The sequence below is a fragment of the Taudactylus pleione genome, unplaced genomic scaffold, assembly GCF_031769625.1.
Source record: "Taudactylus pleione unplaced genomic scaffold, aTauple2 ptg000122l, whole genome shotgun sequence".
NCBI classification, from domain to species: domain Eukaryota; kingdom Metazoa; phylum Chordata; class Amphibia; order Anura; family Myobatrachidae; genus Taudactylus; species Taudactylus pleione.
This window is the reverse complement of record NW_028284524.1, coordinates 12,840,321-12,852,820: the sequence shown is the minus strand read 5'-3', so window position 1 is coordinate 12,852,820 and position 12,500 is coordinate 12,840,321. Positions and strand designations below refer to the sequence as shown.

The 12,500-nt window shown below is 47.5% G+C and overlaps 1 protein-coding gene across 1 annotated transcript in view; it reads right to left on the bottom strand.

Annotated features, from left to right (window-relative positions):
- Positions 1–12,500, bottom strand: part of LOC148524073 (sterol 26-hydroxylase, mitochondrial-like) — a 122,833-nt gene that overhangs the window by 70,343 nt on the left and 39,990 nt on the right. The gene's annotated exons all lie outside the window — the stretch shown is intronic.

Below are 12,500 nucleotides of genomic sequence, written 5' to 3'. Positions count from 1 at the left end.
CCTCTTTTCCCCAAGTATTGTATTGGTGGTCATTTTCTTTCCTGTGAACCTCTGGCTCATGTCCAGGAGGGGACCTGCCTTATGGGTGTCGGCTCATGTCCGATGCCACTGTGGGTGATGTACAAAGTATTTTATGTCTAGCTTTAAAGTAAATGTAATGCCATGTGATATGTATTTGGCTCTGTTTACTGTTTGACTCATGTGTTAGCTAAAGTGGTTGATAGCGGTCCTCCGTGGCCCTTTATCTGTTATAGCACTCTGTAAAGCTGTTCACTGCTCGCTGTGTTATTATGGTAAATGCTGACTAATATTTTGCTTGTATGAAATGTTTAAATCTTTACTGATATTGGGGTTACTGCTGGAGAACTACAAGTACCAGCCTAACTTGCAGGTGCTTTATTGAGCTTGGGCCATTTACTCTGCATGAACTGTTAGCCATTACAGCTGGAGAACTACAAGTAGCAGCCTAACTTGCAAGTATTTTATTGAGCTTGGGCCATTTACTCTGCATGAACTGTTAGCCATTACAGCTGGAGAACTACAAGTAGCAGCCTAACTTGCAAGTATTTTATTGAGCTTGGGCCATTTACTCTGCATGAACTGTTAGCCATTACAGCTGGAGAACTACAAGTACAAGCTTGGCCTGCATGTGTTTTTTCCATGTTATTCCTCAGCAAAAAGGGAGCGTTAAAACAGACTGTATTTTTAAACTAAAGGCTGCTGGTGCACTACTGATATAAGCCTAACCTGCATGTGTTTTTCCCACGTTATTCTCAGCAAAAAGGGAGCGTTAACACAGACTGTATTTCACAGCTATAGACTGCCGGAGCACCATTGATTCAAGCTAGACCAGCAGGTTTCATATTTAGGTCTCTCATTTTTTTTGGTAAAGTAAAGTTCTGCAGGAACTGTGGTTCTTGTTGGTTTCACATGCTTGCCAGCTGGGGTCACCGGTAGATGACGGGGAGGTAATAAATAAATACCTTGTCATTGAATAGTGCAATTAATTTCATTCCATCTGTATATGGTAAATATCTCCTGTCATTTGTTGTTAAATATTAACCAATAATAAAACTGCGTTGCACCTTCCCTCCTGACTGGTCATTGTGTCTGCAAAAAGGGAATTCAGGCTTGCCTCTCTGTCACGGTGTGTCCTATCTGAACACGGGGATATCGGCCACTGAAGCAATCCGAACACACCTGAACCTGGTGCTACTGGTGCAGCACTGTACAAACCAGTCAGTACATCACACAAGCATTGTGAAGCAGGGGGCGGAGCAAAAATTGCATCACCGGCCCCCCCTGCTGCGGGGGTTTCTAAGGTAAATGCAGGAGGGATAGGAGGGGTGGACGGCAGCCGGGAGGAGGCGCCTTCCTGGGAGGTTGGGAGCGCCACCCGATTTTCAGGAAGCTCCACACCAAATCTGGAGGGTTGGCAAGTATGGTCTGCAGCTCTCCAGTGTCCTGTGGTGATTTACACACAGACCTCTATAGCTAGTAAAGACACACTTCTGCAGCTCTCCTGTGTCCTGTGGTGATTTGCACACAGACCTCTATAGCTAATAAAGACACACTTCTGCAGCTCTCCAGTGTCCTGTGGTGATTTGCACTCAGACATCTGTACAGGGTCTCAGAAGTCTGGCTGTGAAGGTCTCAGACGCATAGATCCACTGTATTTAAATGACACCATCATGGACGCATGGCTCCAGTTCAAAAAGGAATTGTGCGTAAAATTCTGTACTGGCCTCTCAGACAAATCAAAAAAGGTACAGGCATTTACCCTGCTCGACCCAGTGGGTGCGGATTTTGCTGATGAAGCAGACACATTTATCTATTCGGTGGGGAAATCAGAGAATTCGGAGGGGGAATCACGAGGATCAAGAATCACTAATAAAAAAGATTGATGAGATATGCTTACCGGTGAAAAATGTTATAATGGACAGACATGCTTTTAACACTGCTGTGCAGAGTCCCCCTGAGAGTAACCTGTCCAGTAATATGCTGCCAGATTACTAGCAAAAAATGTGATTATGGTGCAAGTGAGGTCACCAGGGACAGGATTGTTGGGTGCTACTGACACAGCCACTGCATCTTTGAATATAGCGGCTGTGCCAATAGCCTCAGGAGCCATTTTGCGTAAAAAGAAACCCACAGACGCACCATTAGATCACCACTGTGAACATTGGGCAGGCAACTGCCATCTGTGTAACCCTAGGGTTACAGAAACAGACAAAATCTCAGGTGCACAACTCCAAATCATCAATAATATATATAAATGAAATAAAATTTTGCAATCAATAGAGGTTTTTAGCATAATCATGGCCAAGCTTATGGGCCTACCCATCATATCCAGGTAACCTCTTTCGGGTAGGTCCCTAACATACTAAGGTTCAAATCCAGAGCGCAGGACCCCCCAAAACCGGCCAGGCTAAGCCGCCCCAGGGCACCACCATAGTAAGAAAAGTGCAGTGTAAAGAGATAGTTAGGAGCAGCTGCTGCTGCATATAAAGAATGAAAATAAAAAAGTGAAGTACATATATATTAGACATACAGTGAAGGGTTAAAATGTGTTATAAAGGAAAATGTGTTATACTGCAGTGCCCTGAGCCAGATCAACCAACGCAATCCAGGGGGACCCACGCCCCAAAAATGAACCAAAATTGCACTACAGTATATAACTTGTAGGACTTACCTAGAATTGTGCCTAATACAGTGTGCATATACATTACCATACTCCATGCTTTTAAACCAATAATGAAGGGTGCCAGTCCAGAATGAGGGCGTCTCCTTTCCATCAGATGTGCAACAAAGCACATTAAATGGAGTATATGGAAAAGATTTCTGGACTGCACAACCTGACTATATATACAATGGGAGGTGCTACCTGATGAGACTAATTGCAGGCACAGAAACAGACAAAATCTCAGGTGCACAACTCCAAATTATCAATAATATATATAAATGCAATAAAATTTTGCAATCAATAGAGGTTTTTAGCATAATCATGGCCAAGCTTATGGGCCTACCCACCATATCCAGGTAACCTCTTTCGGGTAGGTCCCTAGCATACTAAGGTTCAAATCCAGAGCGCAGGACCCCCCAAAACCGGCCAGGCTAAGCCGCCCCAGGGCACCACCATAGTAAGAAAAGTGCAGTGTATAGAGATAGTCAGGTTGTGCACTTTTTTATTTTCATTCTTTATATGCAGCAGCAGCTGCTCCTAACTATCTCTTTACACTGCACTTTTCTTACTATGGTGGTGCCGGTAAATCTGCATCGAAAGACGCAGTCATTGATGATACACCTCCGTTTTGTGCAGTGGTCCCATCTCCTAATCCAAATCACTGCAGTCGATCAAACAGGCTTCGGCTTCCCATACACTACGTCCGGAGGCGCAGCAGTGTCGCGATTCAGGCGCAATGTGGCTCCGCCGCAGTTAAAAAAAATCCCTGACAGCAGCAATCGAATCGGTCCAGCATCCATTTCTGAATGAGCTCCTGTGTGTGGGATTTATAATGATGTAGCTTGTGTACACTGCTATACACTTATACATGCTGTATGAGCAGTCCAATAAAGTGCAATGGCGTTTAAAGGAGAGTCTGATGTATGCAACATGTGCAGCAACAAACACACTGTGTGAATTGCAGCGGCCGCCATTTCTATTAATGCCACAAATGTCCTGCTTTCAACAAACGCTGCAAACGCAATCATTTTGCACTCTAGTACAGGTTAAAGCCAGAAGCTGATGACAGGCAACCAGACACTGCATGTCCCGGCAGCCCACCGCACCAGGGGTCTCATTCAGACCCGTTTACAAGCACCGATGCGCTTGCAAGTGGGTCGATGTAGAGGCCCTGCGCACGCGCAGCACCGCACTGTGCGTGCGCAAGTCCCGGAGTGAGAGAGAAATTCTCTCGCTCCGGGGCTTACTACAAAAGGGGCGACTGTAAATGGTGATCGACAGCTCGCACCGTTTTGTAGGCGGGGCAGGGTGGCTTGCCAAATGGAGGCGTTCCCGACGGAACGCATACCGTTTGGGTGCGGCCCCACTGACATCACTCGTGATGTCAATGGTGAGCTTCCGGCTCTAATAGAGCCGAAAGCTCACTGGGGCTTGCGGCAGACGAGACCTTACCACAAGGGTCTCGTCGCAAGCCCCGTGGGTCGCGATGGTCTTGACCATCGCGACCATCAACCTGGCTGCTCGCTAAAGCTGTGGCCGCCCTCATTCAGAGCGAGCACTCGCATTTGCGAGCGCCTCTGAATGAGGTCCCAGATTCACACTGTAGTGAGAAAACACCCCAGACAGTGGTATCCACTTTGAGAGTATTGACCTCAGGGACGAAAAGGGTGAAATATTTACCACCATAGCTAAGGAGAAAAATAATGCCATCAAAATAAAAATTGACACTGGTGCCAAAAGTAACATCATGTCATGTGAACTCCTCCAGCGCACAACTCCAAAACAAATATTGACTGCACTCACACTGTGAACCTAATTGTTACGGTGTCCAGGTAATCAAGACCATGGCCGTGGCCACGCTGTAATCCAGAAACTTCCCACTGCAGTTTCATATAGTGGACAGTAATGTCATAGATGCTGACATTCTAGTTGCCCCTTCCGGGAGGGGGCAGCCAGATCAGCAAAATTGGGGTGCGTGGCTGGCGTTTGTGCGTGGAGCGGGGGGCAATAGCCATACAATGCCCCCCCACTGCGGGGGATTCTCATTCACTCGCGGGGGGACAAAAGGGGTCGGCGGCTGCCGGGAGGCTTGCCTGATTTTTGGGAGGCTCCCGGCCAAAATCCGGAGGGTAGGTAAGTATGAGTAATGTCAAACCGCTCCTAGCTTTGCCTGACAGCATAAAACTGGGGTTCGCTCCTAGCTTTGCCTGACAGCATAAAACTGGGGTTAATAACTTTAGGTGCTGATGTTCATGTAATTTAACAGAATATTCCAGAGTTAAAAGAATTTGCTGATCTATTCAATTGTATTACCATTGGGAAACCCCAGTCACCTATCACATGTGTTTAGACGGGGCTGTTTCTCGCACAGTATGTGGTCCCAGACGTGTGCCTCTGACCATGAAGGACAAAGTGACAGCGGAGTTAAATTGCATGACAACATTGGGTATTATAGCTCCTGTGGTAAAAGCCACCCCGAGGGTATCTGCTATGGTTGCTGCAGTGATGGTTCTATATGCATTTGCATTGATACTGTGCATCTGAATAAAGCTCTGATGAGAACACATCACCCCCTCAGAATTGTGAATCAAGTAATAGCCATACTTGCCTACCCTCAAAATTCGGCCAGGAGCCTCCCGATCCCCCGGAAAGGCAGGCAAGCCTCCCGGTCCACGGCGACCCCTCTGGCCCCCCTCACGATTGCCATACAAACCCCAGCAGCGGAATCGCTGAATTGCGTCATCATGGCCCCGCCCCCTGCTTCACAATGGCATTATTTTCAGCATTGTGAAGAGGGGGCAGGGCACCGATGATGCAATCACGCTGTCACACTGGAAGGAGAGAGCTAAAAGTGGGCAACCGTGATAATAGCTCATATGCCTAATGCAAATATATTTACCACCCTGGATGCCAAATATCGATTCTGGCAGATCTCATTGGACAATAAATCTTCCATGCTCATGACAACTGTGGGCAGGTACGCCTTTCTCTGAATGACCTACAGCATATGCACTGGCAGTTAAATATTTAAATGCTTAATGGAGCATCTCTTCAAGGAACCCCCTTCAAAGATCACTGATCATTGTGGATGACATCCTAGTGTTGGGCCACATCATGGAAAAACACAACAGGCACCTCCGCAAGGTTCTCCAAAGAATCTGTGAAATCAACATGCAGTTAAATCCTGATAAGTGTTGTTTCAGAGTAACTGAGGTTCCATATGGTGGCCATCTCCTAACTTCAGAAGATGTCAAGTCAGATCCTGCAAAGACACAGGCTATCCAACACATGCCTACCCCCTCAGAAAAGTTATACTGCAGCACTTTTTGGGTATGACCAACTACCATTCAAATTTTCTGTCACACTATAGTGAGGTCACAGCATGGCTTTGCCAGCTTTTGCAGAACGTCGTTGAGTAGTGTTGATTGGACTGCCATGCTGCTGCTATTTCTCGCCTCAAAGCTATGCTTACTTCCAGGCTGGTGCTGCAGTTTTTCATGTGCATGTTCTTGTTGAGATTTCTGTCGATGCCTGTTCTCTACTATGCTGTCGGCCTGCAGCATAACAAACCCATTTATTTTGCTACGGGGGCCCTCATGGAAACTCGAACAAATCATCACGGTCAAATTGAAAAGGAACTGTTTTTTGCTTGTCAAAAGTTTCAACTTCAGGCACCCAGTGCTTATTGAGACATACCTATCCCTGATTCTCCACAAACCCCTGTATACTGATAACGTTTCATGCTCAAGCTCCATAGGAACCACCTGGATGTGGTATGCAAATGTGGCAAGGGCCTCCATGTTACTGACATCTTATCACGTGCTCACCTTCCAGACTCAGGTGTCTCTGATGATGACCTGGATGTCATGGAGTGTGATGCTGTCTCCTCCAGGCACTTGGAGGAGCTCTGTGATGCAACGCTCAGGGATGACCTTTTCCTATGGTTGTCAAATGTTGTTCTGCATGGTTGGCCTTCTTCCTTCAAGAAACTGTCACATGATCTCATGTCTTGTCGCTGAACTGACCCTCTCAGATGACACCCTCCTGCGTGGTCAGCATTTGTGTTAGGGCTCACTTAGGAAAAGACAAATTCTTAGAACCACACAGAGATGTCTTCACCTATAACATCAACCATTTTCCCATAGAGAAATATGTTCTCACTTAACTCAGGATTGTAGGAATTTATGCAAGCAAGCAGGTGGATACAGGGTAAAATGCCGGAGTAGGAGACAAGTACCTAGGTAACTGGAGCCAGGTAGAATATAAGTAACTGAAAACAAAGGCTGAGGCCAGGGTAAAGCATCGGGCAGGAAGATCTGGAGCCAGGGACAAGATGCTTGGAGCACTGGACATCAGCAAGCCACAGGGGTATACCACAGTGACAGGGACTGAATCTGAAGATAACCAAAAAGCAGGAACCAACAGGAGGCTTCAGGGAGCAGGTCAGTTCATGCAGGACATGGACGCTATAACCGGAAGGGAGGCAAAGTCCTCCCTGCCTTTAATCAGATACAGGAGCCAATCAGCTAGTCCCAATCAGAGACAGGCCCCCCAAATTCAATCATGCTACGGCTGTGTGGCTGCATGTTACATAGCAGCCAGGGAAGCATCCTAGTTGCTTAGTTACAGCCAGAACCATCAGCCAGTGCGGCCGGGACCCGTCGGAGATATTTGTGCCACCACGGCTAGCGCAGTGGCTAACAACAATTTGTGATACATTACGGACTTCAAGGCATCTATGCTCAGCAATGCCAACAGGGGCAACAGGGGTGTGAGGCCACCATATAGCGAGCTAAGGATGCCCTGATTTGGCCCTCTATGGCTCCTGACATTGATCGAGCTGTTTCTGCCTGTGCTCCTGCAATGCTTTATAAGTGTGATCAAGCTATTGGCAAAACAGCCATCCACTGTTCTGGGAGCTCCCTCTGTGCACAGGGAGTCCCCCACACCTACTCACATCGTCTTTCTGGGTCCTGGCTCCACAGGTATGCCCTCAACATCACTATCATTGGTAGTCCCTGCATTGTGCTGTCCTGTGTTGCAGTAGCTTCTGTCTATTTTCTGAGAGTCATTGTGTCTGCTCTCTCACATTTCCTTTGTATAACAGGGAACAGCAGCGACTTATAAGTGATCCACTCTTTTACCTACAGTATACCACTATGTTGACACAAGGCTAAACATGCTATCTATTAAGCACTATTAAATGTGATAAGTGTTCCTTGGCCGCGATTTAATTCAAGGCAATGCTGAACAGCCCCAGGAGGGAGCTCCCAGAGCTATTCAATTCAGTGTGCTGTTAAGTCAGAGAATGCTGGTTCTGGCAACTTAACCTGGGTGTTTAGTCGCAAGAACTGGCATTCTCCGACTAAAGTGCCGGCCGTGAGGCTGTTAGCACCGCGCTAAGCTGGCAAACAGCCGCGCGGCCGGCACTTTTGTCGGATTTCTCCTTGCACCCTCAGGAAGGTGCGAGAAGAAATCCTTTAGTCAGACAAAACATTGCGCTGAATTGAATAGCCCCGGTAGCTCCCTCTTGGGGCTATTCAGCTCGCATTGAATTAAATAGCGGCCTATGGGTCTCATTCAGACCCGCTCGCGAGCGCTGTACGCTCGCAAGCGGGTCGATGTTACCCAAATGCGCATGCGCTCGACGGAGGCGCCTCCGTTGTGCACATGCGCAAGACCCGGCGAGTGACGGGGAAGCCGTCGCTCGGGGTCTCGCACCAAAGGGGGCGTGCTGTGGATGGTGATTGACAGCACGCCCCCTTTGGTGGGCGTGCCGGGGGCGTGGCTGCCCAGACGGAGGCGTTCCCATGGAAACTCCTACCGTCTGGGTCCGGCCCCACTGACATCACTAGTGATGTCAGTGGGAGTGTTTTTGGCTCTGATAGAGCCAAAAGCACTCCGGGCTTGCGGCTGACGAGACCCTACCACAAGGGTCTTGTCGCAAGCCCGATGGTCGCGATGGTCTTGACCATCGCGACCATCTTTTTGGCCGTTCGCATAAGCTGTGGGTGGTCCAATTTTAGGTAGGCCGGCCCTGATTCAGAGCGAGCGCTCTGGTCAGAGTGTCCGGCTCTGAATCAGGCCTTATGAGCCATATTCAATTTGAAGCAGCGTTTTCACCTCTACCAGCGAAATCCCGTTTTCGCCTACATCGCCAGTTTGGAGGCGAAAACTTTTTGCGCGCGTGCCCGCTATATCCCCGTATTCAATTTAAAAGTAGGCAAAATCAGTAACCGACGAAACTTGGATCGGCGAAAAAAAATGGAAATTTTCGGGAAATAATTGTAGGACCCTCCTAAAGATGTTCAGACCAGGGGGATCACTATGGGTACCCCCGTTTTTGCCTGCAAAAGAAAGTCGGGTTTTTAAATAGCCGCAGCATGTGTTTTTTTTCCCGAGATTAAAGAAGTGATGCAGAAGAGCACTTAGCTTTTTTTTTAAAAGTGGTCCCATCAAATTTGGGGTACATGAAAATGGGTACTAGCATATTTTTAAGTCCCTAAACGTATTTTTTTAAAATTCAGCAAAAATGCATCTAACCCTGACTTCCTTCAGGAGATAAAAATGGGGGTACCCATAGTGATCCCCTATGTCTACACATCTTTAGGGGGGTCCCTGTAATATTTCTCGAAAATTCCCGTTGTGTTTTACCTGTAAAAAAAGGGTTAACATTTTTTTTTTAAAATTACATAGGGTCCCCCCCCAAAAGCCAAACCAGCCCCAGGCTTGCCAGCCAGTCCTGGTTTCTAAAAATATGGGGAACAAAATGTGTAGGGTTCCACCGTATTTTAGAAACCAACACCACGCTGCAGGGACCAGTCCTGGTTTTAAATATAGGGGGGAAAAAAGACGTGGGGATCCTCCTATATTTAAGACCAGCACCAGACCCAACCGACTGGGGTGTAATGCCACAGCCCGGAGACCCAATCACTGGGGCTCCAGGTCCAAAGTATTAGCACCCCAAGTCGGTCAGCGCAAGCCGGTGATCTCGGGGGAGTCAGGGACCCCCCAAAGAAGGTAGGAACTGTCTAGTATGAACTGTCACGTGGGAACTGTCAGTAGCCGGAGCCAATCAGTGGCCGCTCTAAAGTCAGCTCGGCCGCTGATTGGCTGACGGGACGTGCAAGCCCCGTGCAGTCCCATCAGCTGCCATTTTTTTTTGACACAGACTACCTTTGGAGGACTGTCTGAAGGCTGCACGGGGCTTCCCGCAACGTTGCACCCCATAAACCCAATTCGCCACTTTTTTCCGCCTGCTATTCATAGGCGATACTTTTTTGCCTATTACATTGCATTGACTTTCCGCTTAGGCGGAAAGTCTTCCAAATTGAATACGGGGTTTCGCAGATGACGTCATCTGCGAAAACAGGCGAAAACTGACTTTTCGACTCAAATTGAAGACAGCCCTATATTTGTTAGCAAATGTAAATATACTGATTAAGCATCACTGTATAAAAAATAGATCCTGATAATAGACTACCTGGGATATACTGAATATATGCTTGTGATTTACCTCTGACTCACTATTGAAATATGGAGCCAAATGTAATAGGGTGAGAGTTTAGAAAATGTGAGAGTTTAGCAGTAAACTCTCACATTGGTTGAGTTTTATCTTTAAAATGGAAAACATCTGGATGAGAGTTTAAATCGTTAGAGTTTTTTGAGTTTAAAAACATACTAGTTAGCATGTTCTTGGACTCAATTACATTGGCCAAGGTTAAAAAGAGTGATAGTTTACTGATACACTCGCACATTTTCTAAACTCTCATCCTATTACATTTGGCCCATGGCATGCACAAACCAGGTATATACTGAACGCATGCTTTATTTGCATACATTTGGTCCTATGTGGTTTAGGAGTACCTAATAAGTACTCTATTTAGATATAGACCCTCATTACATATGCTTTGGTATGCTTAAACTTGGGATATACTGAACACATACTTGGGATATACTGAAAACATACATGTGGTTTCCTGTGATTCTCTTATGATTCACATGATGTAATATGCTATGCTTAGATCTGGGATATACTGAATACATGCCTTATGGTTTTCCTATGATTCACAGGACTAAATATGCTATTCTAAAACCTGGGATATAGTGATTACTAGAGATGTGCGCCGACTCTCGTGTTTTGGTTTTGGATCTGGATCCCCCCCCTGGTTTTGGATCTGGATTGGTTTTGCCAAAACCTCACCTACGTGTTTTGTTTTCGCGTTTTGGTTTTGGATCTGGATTTTTTCTTAAAAAATCATAAAAACAGCTAAAATCACATAAAATGGGCCTGTTTTTGTTCCTACAGTATAATTAACCTCAATAACATTTATTTCCAGTCATTTCCAATCAATTTTGACCACCTCACAATATTATTTTTGCTTCATCTAGTTAAGGCCAAAAGGTTGCATCCAGCTAGGTTAAGTGACACAGTGGGCGGCACTAACATGTGGCAGTTCAGCTTCTAATTTCCAACACGGATACAGGGCCTGATTCAGAGCCGGACGCTATTAGCGCTCGCTCGTTCAGAAAAAGGGCTGGCAATTTAAATTGAGCGCTCGCTCTTTGCGGTCTGTTGACACCTCTATTTCTGAGCGAGCGTCCGAAACATGCGCTCGCTATTTTGTAAAGACGCCCCCTGGCCGTTCGCATCATACGTCATCTCCGCTATTTATTAGATTAATCGAGTACATTGAAAGGCGTATGAACTGCTCGCTATTCTTGTGGTAACATTTTCCTACCGCAATCATGCGAGCAGTTCAGGCTAAAAGACAACCAAGTGACGTGGTCGATGACGCTGCTTTGTTAATTATGCACACCCTTAAAAACTGTTTTGACCGTTTGGCACGCCTGCGTTCGGATCTCCACTCCCCGTTTTCAAGCACCTTCCCCTGTTACCACCCACAAACGCCTCATCCTGTCACTCAAATTAGCAGGCATTTGCTATTTTGCGAGCATACGATTTCCGACCGCACTGACTGGTTGGCGCATGCGCATTACAACCCATACGCATACGCAGATGTGCGAACATCGCTCGGAGCGAACGAGCGGCCGCTTACGAGCGGCTCTGAATCAGGCCCACAGTGTGTTATACAGTTTGGGTTGGATACATCAATAGTGCACTTACTGCGACAGCAGAGTCGGCAGAGCGGTGTTGCTGATGGTGTCCTCAGTACATGGAATGGCAGTGCTGCGGTGCTGGCAGTGCCCTCAGTTAAGGGTACTGGCGGTGTTGGCATTGCAGGGTGCCAGCAGTGTCTTCAGTGCAGGTTTTCTGGCTGTGTCGGCAGTGCAGGGGTTGCTGACGGTGTCCTTGGTACATGGAATGGCAGTCGATGGTGAGTGACAGCACGCCCCCTTTGGTGGGCGTGCCGGGGGCGTGGCTGCCAGACGGAGGCGTTCCCATGGGAACGCCTACCGTCTGAGTCCGGCCCCACTGACATCAGTAGTGATGTCAGTGGGAGTGATTTTGGCTCTGATAGAGCCAAAATCACTCCTGGGCTTGCGGCAGGGTCTCATCGCAAGCCTGATGGTCGCGATGGTCTTGACCATCGCGACCATCATCATGGATGCTCGCTATAGCTGTGGGTGGTGACCCACAGCTATGCGAGCGTCCAAGAGGCCGCTCCATTTTAAGGTAGGAGGGCCCTGATTCAGAGCCAGCGCTCTGGTCAGAGCGTTCGGCTCTGAATCAGGCCCTGTGTCGGCAGTGCAGGGGTGTTCTCAATGCAAGGTATCGGCAGAGCGGGGGTGCCAGCGGTGTCCTCAGTGCATGTGTGCGACAGTGTCGGCAGTGCATTGGTGCTGGTGGTGTCCT